Source organism: Calypte anna, chromosome 6 (assembly GCF_003957555.1).
Source record: "Calypte anna isolate BGI_N300 chromosome 6, bCalAnn1_v1.p, whole genome shotgun sequence".
Lineage (NCBI taxonomy): Eukaryota > Metazoa > Chordata > Aves > Apodiformes > Trochilidae > Calypte > Calypte anna.
In genome coordinates, this window is record NC_044252.1 from 4,803,021 (window position 1) to 4,813,033 (window position 10,013).

Here is a 10,013-nt window from a genome sequence, read left to right on the forward strand (position 1 = left end):
CACTCAAGCACAGATTACTCACAAAGAAACAGATATAAATTCTTTTTTTTTTTTTTTTCTGTTCATAATATTAGGGATAAAGGGTTTTATCCCTTGCTAGTGAGATCTGGGGAGGTCCAGACCAATCCATAGGTTCTGCAGATAAAATTTCACCTTCTCCTTCATCTCTGGTGTGACTTGGTACCTGCCAATCATTTTCCTTCCAGTGTGAGCATCTGTATTTTGACTGCATCACAGGAGAGCAAAGTGGGGCTGACAAATGGCAACATCCACACTGAGGCACAGCACAAGAAGAGCTTTTCAGACAGCTTTTTTTCTAGGTCATGAGTGACTTGAATGAAGATGTCAGTCTCCTGCATTGGTTTTCCTCTCTTGCCAGATGTCCTGAGGTGAGATAAGAGGATTCATGCAACTAGAAAGAAACCCCAAACACTTAGCTATATAGTGGGTTTGGTCTCTCAGCAGAAAAATACCAGGCATTGCTTGGGAAGCTGAGTATTACAAAAAAAGTTTCACTTGGCTCAAACTTAGCTATATTTAGTAAAGAATATAACAATATATTAGAAATAACATCCCTTTGTGAAGCTCTTTTTCAACTTTTCACCTTGATGAACTGAAAAGACGACTGTGCTGAAAAAATTGTCAAAATTATGATTCTCCTGGAAGTCTTTTGAGGGGAACTGACAGTAACAACTAATATCCCCAGGAAAATGTGGTGGTTTGGCTTTGATTTGTGGTTAACTGTGGCCGGGGTGTCAGCTGGAGGTGCAATTTGTGAAAGTACTTCCCAAATAATAATTCATTTTCAGTTGGAGTTGGACAGTTTGCACTGGGTTCAGATCTGGTTCAATCCTCTCTTTTAAAATACCTTTATCTTGTACTGTTTCTGCACTTCAAAGGTCCTCTTGTTCTCTCTAGCACTGTAGTTATGTGACTGTAATTCTTTAGAAAAGAATGACTCTAGAAGGCCAATAAATAAATAATTCATGCTATACCCCCTAAAGATCTCTCTTCTGGATAGCTGTGTGTTCACAGGAGGCTTGGGTTACACTGGGACATTTTTAAACTGACAGTCACACTTTTAACATGAGTAATTGCTTTTGATCATAATAGCAGCCAGTCTGCAAGGACTAATAAATTCCACTGAGTTACCCAGAGATATAGCTCAGGCTCCTCAGAATCTATAATGCATTTTTAATCTGACTATTATGGCTCCATGGTACCTGCATATTCCATTGAAAGCCTAAAAACCATTCAGCTATAACTCAGTAGAAATTGAAAGAGTCATATATCCTTTCTTAAACTTATTATCTTGGCTTGTAGTAATTCCCAGAGATTGGGGGGAAAAAGGCCTCATTCTTATTGACCTGCTGCTTTAATCACCTCCTTTCCCTTACAGGATTCTTCCTTATCAGTAATTCCTTTGTTCCCTTCCTCAGCCCATAAAAATTTGGGTGCTGTTTGGGAAAGCAGCAGTCCAACCCAGATGGATACATTTGGGATTAGATAGATATAGGATTGGGATAGATAGATATAGGATTATAGCTACAGGAGTGAGTTCTGTGCTCTGGGAGCAGTGATTTCTTACAGCAGGATCAAGGGACCTGGCATCCACACCCTGCTCATTTCAGGTTTTTTTTCCTCCTTATGACAAGAATTAGTCTTGCTATGTAGCCTGGATGCCTTTCAGCACTCAGAGCATGTTTTGGCACAGATTTGTGCTTGGGGTGTGTTGTGTGTGCTCTGAAACATGAATTAAAACAGAGCAAGAGACAACAATCCCAAGATTTATGGCAGGAGTGTGTTTCTGGTCTGGGCTAAAGTGTTGATCTAGATGTTCTCTAACTGAGCCTACCTGAGATATTTTTCCTCCTTGCTCTTGAAAGATTTCTCTTGTACTGGTCCTGGGACTGAAGGCAAATTCCTGCCTTTCCCCCTCCCATCCATCTAGGAAGAATTACAGCATTTCCCATGTGTTTTTGGGTTTTTTTTCCCAGTTACATCCCTTTTTATGCTTTCTCCTCTCTAGCAGTATGAAAGAAGGCTCTCAGCTGAGTATTGCTCTTAGCAAGAGGCTCAAAATGGCAAAATGTCCCTCCTGCATTTTGAAGGACACAGAAAACACACATATATATATATTATGTGTTATCCCAGAAGCAGTGGGGTCTGTTGCCCAGTGTGCAAAAAGCCCAATCCACACACAGAGCTGAGATGTTCTGAAATCTATTTGTTCCACTGAATTTTGTCATCTTTAAAGGATCAAATAAAGGTCTTGTTTACCTTTGAGCTAGTTTTTGCCTTTTTCTAATGAGCTGCCTTGGCTGCTAAAGCTGCTGCCATCCCCTGGGATTCTTGTCTGAAACCTTCCCTTTACCCTGCTTTGCAACATGGGCTTTAGGGGAATGGTTTCCAGTGTTTATTAGAACTGGGATTAGGAGTGGCTGGGTTTTGAGTGACAGAGGCTACTGGGGAACTGTAAAAGCTTTCATTTCACTGACTCCTTTCTTTTCACACCCTCAACATGGTAAAGTTGCAGCACTGCTAGAAGTGAGAAACCCCACTGCAAAGCAGTGACTTGAAAGGACCTGGCTGCCTTTTGGCACCGAGGCATTGAGGCTGGGATAGGCTTGGAACCTTGAGCCTGCTCACTTGAAGCCTGTGGAATACTTCAGGAAAACAAAAATAATGTTTTTCCTGTCCTTCCCAGGACCAGAGATGTCTCTTAGGGTCACCTTGCAGTGTCCTCTAATGCCTGTAGCTCTTGGAGATTGATCCTCAAGTGAAGGCAACAAAAACTCAAACTTTCAGGGCTTTTTGGAGCTCTGCAGTCCTTTTGGCCATGTGTGTGTTTTGCTGCCTTTTAAGTGTCTGCCCAAGCCCTGAGGTTTCAAGCATAAGCTAGTTATTTATTACAAGCTTAGCACTTTAACATTTTTTTTCCCCTAAAAGTTCTATTACTGTCCAACTTCTGCCCTTACAGCAAGGTAGGTGCAGCTAAACTGGGCTGTTGGTATTTCTGGAGCAGACACCCAGTTCAGAATTAAAACAAAACCAATAACCCCCCCCTAGGTTGTGGTGAGTGCTTTGTTTGCAAACCATTTTTGTTACATCTCACCTGGAATATCTCCAGTTCCCTTTTTTTTCCACTGGCTGCTTGTGACAGATTCCCAGAATTAATAAGCTGTCCTTTCATCCCACAAGTGGAAAGCTCTGGGTCTGCCATGGTTGCTCCTAGAATCCTGACTCCACCTGGAGTCCTTCCATCTCCTGGAATAAGTCCAGTGTCTCCTTTACAAACCTCAGTGTGTAGCTTTGGTTAAAAATACTAAAGATTTGCTTTCCCAAATATACCTGTCTAAGAGTTCAAGGCTTGGCAGGTCTTACTGGCATATAATGCAGAGTTATTTGGTTTTGACTTTACATTTGATGCCCATTACTCTTTTGATTAAGAAATTACACTTTACAGCAATTTGTTTAATAACCTGAAGCTCTTTTTGCATAATAGCATTTTAAGTATTTCAATATAAGGCAACACAGAACATGCTTTTCCTCCTCATCCCCCTTCTTCTCCTACTTCTCTTCAGATGAGAGCTGCTTTGTGAATTTATTTCCTCTGACAGACTTTGTGGTTTTCCAGATTTCTATTGGCAATTTTTTTTTTTGTTTGTTCTGTTTTGCTGTTGTTGTTTTTTTAAGAACAATAGCAACTTGAAAACCCCAGACAAAAAAATGTTGAGCAGTTGGAAAGCTTCCTATAGTTTCACAGCACAGAAAAACTGCCAGCTTTTGTCTCAAACCAGGAGTTTGGAAAATGTGAATGTTGAAGTTACAAAAGGTGTTAAATTTATTGCCCCTGCAACCAGCATAACTCTGTGTGCCTGGCTGCAGTCCTGAGGGGTCCCTGCTGACCAGGATGGTTCCTTCTCCGTCTCATCTCTGCTCATCCTCCCTGCTTCTGGGAAAACTTGCTGGACTCCCAGTAATGCTGTACATCCAATCATGGGAATAATTTCAGGCCCTTGGACTCCAGATTTCCTCCTCTGAATGAGAACAGGGAACTGAGAATAATAATCACCATCAGTAGCATTCTAGATGTTACCCAAAATCTGGTTCAGGAGGTCAGGGGCATTGGGCACAGCAAAAGTTGTTGTATTTTGGGTTGGGTTTATTTAATGCTGCAGCCCAAAAGGAATTTTGCTGTTTTTCTGGCAGCTGGATGTGAGTCATTGCTTGCATGTAGTTTCTGCTGAGAAGCCTTGGGAGGGAGGGAATGGAACTGAAATGCACTTTTCCTCAATGCTCTGCAGATTTGTGTGAACTCCTCCACATCTGCATGCCCAGAAAAAGCAGAGCCAGATGTGGATGGGGAGTAGCCAGGCCTCCCAACCCACTGCTCCCACACCATCTACAGTGAAGAAATCATATGTAGGAAAGATAATTTTTGATAAATTAATTCATCTACAAAAAAAAAAAAAAGACAAAACTTTAAACAAAAATTAAGATTGGAATAAGTTATTAAGCATTACTTTGGAAAGCCTTCCCTTCAGAACACCATTTCATGACTCTCTTGCTGCTTTCCATCCTTTAATACATCTATCCATAATATAATTCATAAATTTGCTTATCCCAGCCTTCATTATTCTACATCTGTGGAAATCTGTGTTGCTTTTATTCTATTTCTCCCCTAGCAGGATTAAGTATGCTTGTCTCTGGTTATACACGTGTGCTCACAACTATTTATTGTCTTTCCTAATATTTGGGACACAGCTCTTCCCAGTGCCTTGTGAACATCACAGAAACTCCACTGTTGCCTATTCTGTTAACTTATTAGCACAGCCAAACTGTTGAAGGGGAGGGAACGTATTTTCATTTATTAATGATACTTCATGAAACAATTTACAGATGAAGAATTTAAAAGAGGTGGTAAATTTTGTAGGATACTTTATAAGTTTTTAGAGAAAGGAAATGAAAATGGAAAAAAAAAAATCTATTTTCCTCTGCTTTGAAGCACTATTTTTAAAAATACCCCATTTTGCTTCCTCCTCCTTCAGGCTGTGTCTGGCTTAAGATAAAGAGAGCATCACTCAGACTTGATCCAGCAGCAGTTATAGTTAGCAATTACCTTTTTTTTTTGTTTCCAGGCTTAAAAAGTGGCTACTAGAATGTTTATCCCAGATGTTTGTGTTTGTCCCAGATGTTTGTTTTGACCAATGATTACTGTAAGACCCAGTGATTCTGTTGCTTTTTCTACATGGACATTAAGTTAAAGTCCTGGAAGGTTTTTGGTCATCTGTCAGCACTTAGTGCAGCTTTTCCTTCCCACTTTTCACCCAAGACAAAATGTGGTCTAAGTATAATGGGTTTTTTGGGTTTTTTTTAATCTTTTCAGTAATGCATGATCAGATTTGGTGGAAAAATGGATTTCAAACATGTCCAGAAAAAAAAAAAATCTGTTCCTAATTTTTAACAGAAAAGGAATATTTTACTATGGACAAATTGTATTATTGTTCATTCTCTGTCGTGCACAATGCCTGAGACATCATATTAGGTTTTTGACATTTAGCTCAAGCTAAATCATCTTACAGAATTTGTCCAAAACCCTTTGGACTTGCTGCAAACTTGGGGATCTTTAGGAAGGGAATTGATTATTCAGATAATTCTGTATGTGCAGTGAATGACCTCCCTCTTGGGGCAGAGTTGCTCTAAGTGGCCTCAAGCTCTGCCAAGGGGATTGCAAACATTTCTTTCAAAAAAAAAAACCCACCTTTGCTGGAGGGGTTTTCTCATCTGCAGTACATGCAGCAGAGATTTCCTGTTGGGATCATGATTAGGAAAAAATGTGATATGAAAAGCAGGGTTAAAGGTTCCCTTCACTGATGTGTTGCTTGTAGTGCAGACAAATAGGAGGGGAAAAATGAATAGTTTGAATGTTTTCAGATTAATTCCTTGGTTTGACAAATGTTGTTGAAGAATTAAATGGTGTTAGAAACAGTCTATGGTGAAAAGCACAAAAAAATAAAAGGTGGTCCTTGAAAAAATCCTAGTAACTATAAAGAAACAAAAAGCCCTAAAATTATTGGTTCTTTATCCCATTTTGCATTATCAGGAGCATGGAGTTTAAATTTGGGATATGCCAGGGTTTGGCCTGGGTGATCTTTCAAGTAGAAGAATCAAGGTCAGAAAGAAGCAAATGGAAAAAATATAGTGATCAAAAGGAAAAGGGAATGCTTTGTACCCAGAACATACAGACTCTTTGCTTTTTGGTGGTTAAATGTAGGAGTTCAGGAGGCTGCCTGCACCCATATACCTCTTTCTTATTTCTTATTTCTTTCATTTGGCTCTTAAATTGCTTAGGGAAGAACTTCTGGGTATTTCCTGGTATATATCCTGGATATCCAAGCACAAATACTTTATTTTTTGCTGTGTTAGCAGTAGTAACTAACTTTGTCCAGGCACAGAATACCTGTTGACTCAGTTGTGTGTTTTCTTTCTGATGGTTTTTATTGATGTGTGGGTTTATTCCCTTTCAGTCTACTCAGTCATTTCCTTGGAAAGGAATGGAAAAAAAAAATTAAATCCCTGTTATATGACTCAGTCAGCTGTCTACAAAAAGACTTCACCTAATTAGTTGACCACTCAGCCCTGCAGACATGGCTGGAATATGGTTTGGTTCCCTTGGGTTTGCATTTTAGCACTGGGCTTAAGGGTTTCCTTGTGTGTGCTCATATTTATTCCATTTTACTGTTGCCTTATTAAATATATACACTAGATGTTGCTGGACACCTTGGTGGATAATGGGATTTTGCATGGAAAAGTGCATCCAAAACATCACCAGAGAATGCTGTGTGAAGGGTCTAACTATTTAAAGTTGGCAGGGACTATGGAAATGTTTACTCTGACCAACTCTAGTATGAAAGATAGTGAATTTTGCCAAGAATTGTATAATCTTCCTATTATCTTGGGCTAAAAATATCTTCTTGAGCTGAAAAACACCCTTGCAACAAGTAGGGCATCAGCTCCAGTGATCCAACTCCCTCTGCATTAAGAGCAGCCTCACAGCCACAAGTTATCAGTTTGGGGTTGGTTTTTGCTTTTGCCTTTTTTATTTGCCCTCCTCCCAGGTAAAGGGATCTTTTGAATTATGAAATGCTTTCTTTCTGTGGAAGTTCTTTTGTCCTGTATTCACCTTGCTTTTTCATTTTGCTAGACTAAATAGTTTGAGACCTTCATTAGGAAATAGTTAATTAATATATATAAAATTTTTTTAAGTGTTTCCTTTCTGCTATCCTGCTACCTTGCCTTTTCATTTTGCTAGATTAAATAATTTGAGACCTTCATTAGGAAATAAATCATTTATATATATATATATTTATTTTTTAAGTGTTTCCTTTCTGCTCTCTCTCATTAAAATGTGTATGTCACCTGAGCACAGGATTCTTGTTCACCTCCTCAAAACCATCTATAGAGATTAATCACTTCCACACCAAAAATCAGCACCTGAACTCTTGCTTGTACAACTAAGAAACTGGAGTGCTTGGAGGGATCATCCTGATTCCAAATCACTTGCAATAGGCACTGTTTTCTAGGATAGAGTCCTTCTCTTAGCCCCACTGTGTTCCTTGCTTTTGGATATCAAAACTCTGTGTACCTCCTGGGATGATTTTTTTTTCCCCTAATTAATTTACTTCACTGGAGGAGACAGATTTCTGTCATCTGCCTGCTCAAAAATCACCTTCAAATAAAACCTTTTAACTTCAAGCTTATAGAACCTTTATAGACTCCTTTAACAACTTCCATGTTCTTCTCTGCCTCTCTATACCCTCAAAGCTGAATTCAGACTTCCTCCATGCTACCAGTATAAAGTCAGGAAATAAAAACAAGCTGGAAAGTGATAACAAAAAGGCCACATGGCAGAGGAGTGATATTCTATTCCCTATGGGAAGATGCTATCAAGCATGCTCTCCCTTGGCAAGATGCCTCCCTACCTACTCCATTCCTCTCTTCACATTCTGTACATACCAAATTTCATGGCAATTTAGCTTATGATCACCATGGTCTTCATCTTTTGAGGTGGCTCAAGTTTCCCTGCTTCTGGAAAAAGACATTTCCTACAGCCTTATGTGTTATAGAAGGAAAGGGACTTGATTGCTCCAAGCTTCACTGTGGTGTTCTCTGTAGGTTCTCATTTGGAAGGTCCAACTATAGAATAATTACACATAATTAAATGGAAAGAAGAGCAAGACTGCTATCAAGTGTCTCATTGGATGTATTGTCTTAATATCTTCTCACCACAGGAAGGTGACAGGATAATGGAAAGTGATTTGGGCTGTTAATTTATTTATTAAATCAGTTTATTTCTGAATACGTTCTGTTTTATCAGCTGAAATTTTATCTCATTTGTTACCTTGAACAGTTAAAATATGGATATAAATATAATGGATATAATAATTATATATGGATTATATGGATATAATAAAATGCTGGCTCATATTCTGAAAATGTGAGGTTTTTTCATTGTACTCCTTTAATCTCAGTAAAAAAAGAGATATTTTAGTTAGATTAACAAGTTAGATGTTATAAAGCTTCCTTTAATAAGAAACTAAGCTAAATTATCAAACTGCCATGTGCAATTTGATATAAAAGTTATATATATATATATGAAGGTTATATATATATATAAAAGTTATATATATAAAGTTTTTATAAGCTTTTTTTTTTTTTTTTGACATCATCTTTGATTCTACTTAAACACAGAATGCAACTCTTTGATGTAGATGAATTAAAATATAAAGCAAAGCCTGCTGCTTGTCAGGAATGTGTCCCTAGGTACTACTGGGCATGCCAGCAGCCTTCCTGGGTTTGGTGATTTTGGGGAAAAACACTTAAGTGTGGGTGAGGGACTGGTTCCTATGTCTCTCAGCTATCAGAGTGGATGTTCAGAGAAGCAGGATTTTGTCAAGCTCTTGTAACCACTGGCTCTTAATAAGTAATGGAGGCATTTTGTTGATTTTGTTAAGCCTTGAACTGGTTGGGACAGGAATAGAGGAAAATGTAATGCAAAGGGGAAAAAATGATGCCACAGCTGTACAAACTATGTTAAGATGTTCTTCATAAACTCAGTGACTTGCACACACACACACACACACACACACAGAGCCTCGTGTGGTCAGAGAACAGTGGAAGTTGTGTCTGCTTCATCTGCAGAAATATATGCACTTTTAATGTGGTTAATTTGGGGGATAATTTATTAATGATGATTTCCAGAGCACACTGAGACTCGTTCTGTTTCAGCCCCTGGGGCAGCAGCAGTGGTTGGAGGGTCCAGGAGGATTCTGAGCTCTGCTCAGCAGTAGGTGGATCTCCAACAGAGGAACTGCCATGGGGCTAATTTTAGTGGAGCTATCAGATGTCTGAGGGTGGAAAACTGCAGAGCTCTCTTCCAAAAGATCCTACAAAGCCGGGCAGGATGACCTCAAAATAAAATTAGATTTTTCAGATTCCTGTTCTCAGAACAGCAAAGGGCAGGGATGATTTTCCAAAATCATGCAGAACTGAGAGGAGGGAGATGCTCTCCCTAAGTTGTGGGAAATAATAAACTCTTTAGAGTTTCTTTTCAGGGTTTATTTCTTTTCCTCAAAGTTCACAAGGCCCATAGCTCTTTATTTACACCTGCAGCATATAATCCCCTACCTATTTTAAGCCTTGGCTGTACAGACTGAGCTGGTACATTACTGCCACGTAGAGTTCAGTGCCAGCTACTGTATGGTTTTTATAATAATTTATAGCCAGTTCCAATCGAGATCCTTACATAGGTGCTTGCCTGAAATATTCAAATAAATGTATGCCATGTTTTTTTATATTCTTATATGCACGTTCCAACCAATAAAACAGGATATTATGAGTCAGGTGCAGCTGAAGTTAAAATAAAACCTCCAGTAGCAGGTATAAATGTTGACTTGCAATACAAAATGCATTCATATTTACATTTGCATGGCCACATCACCTGTGTAACT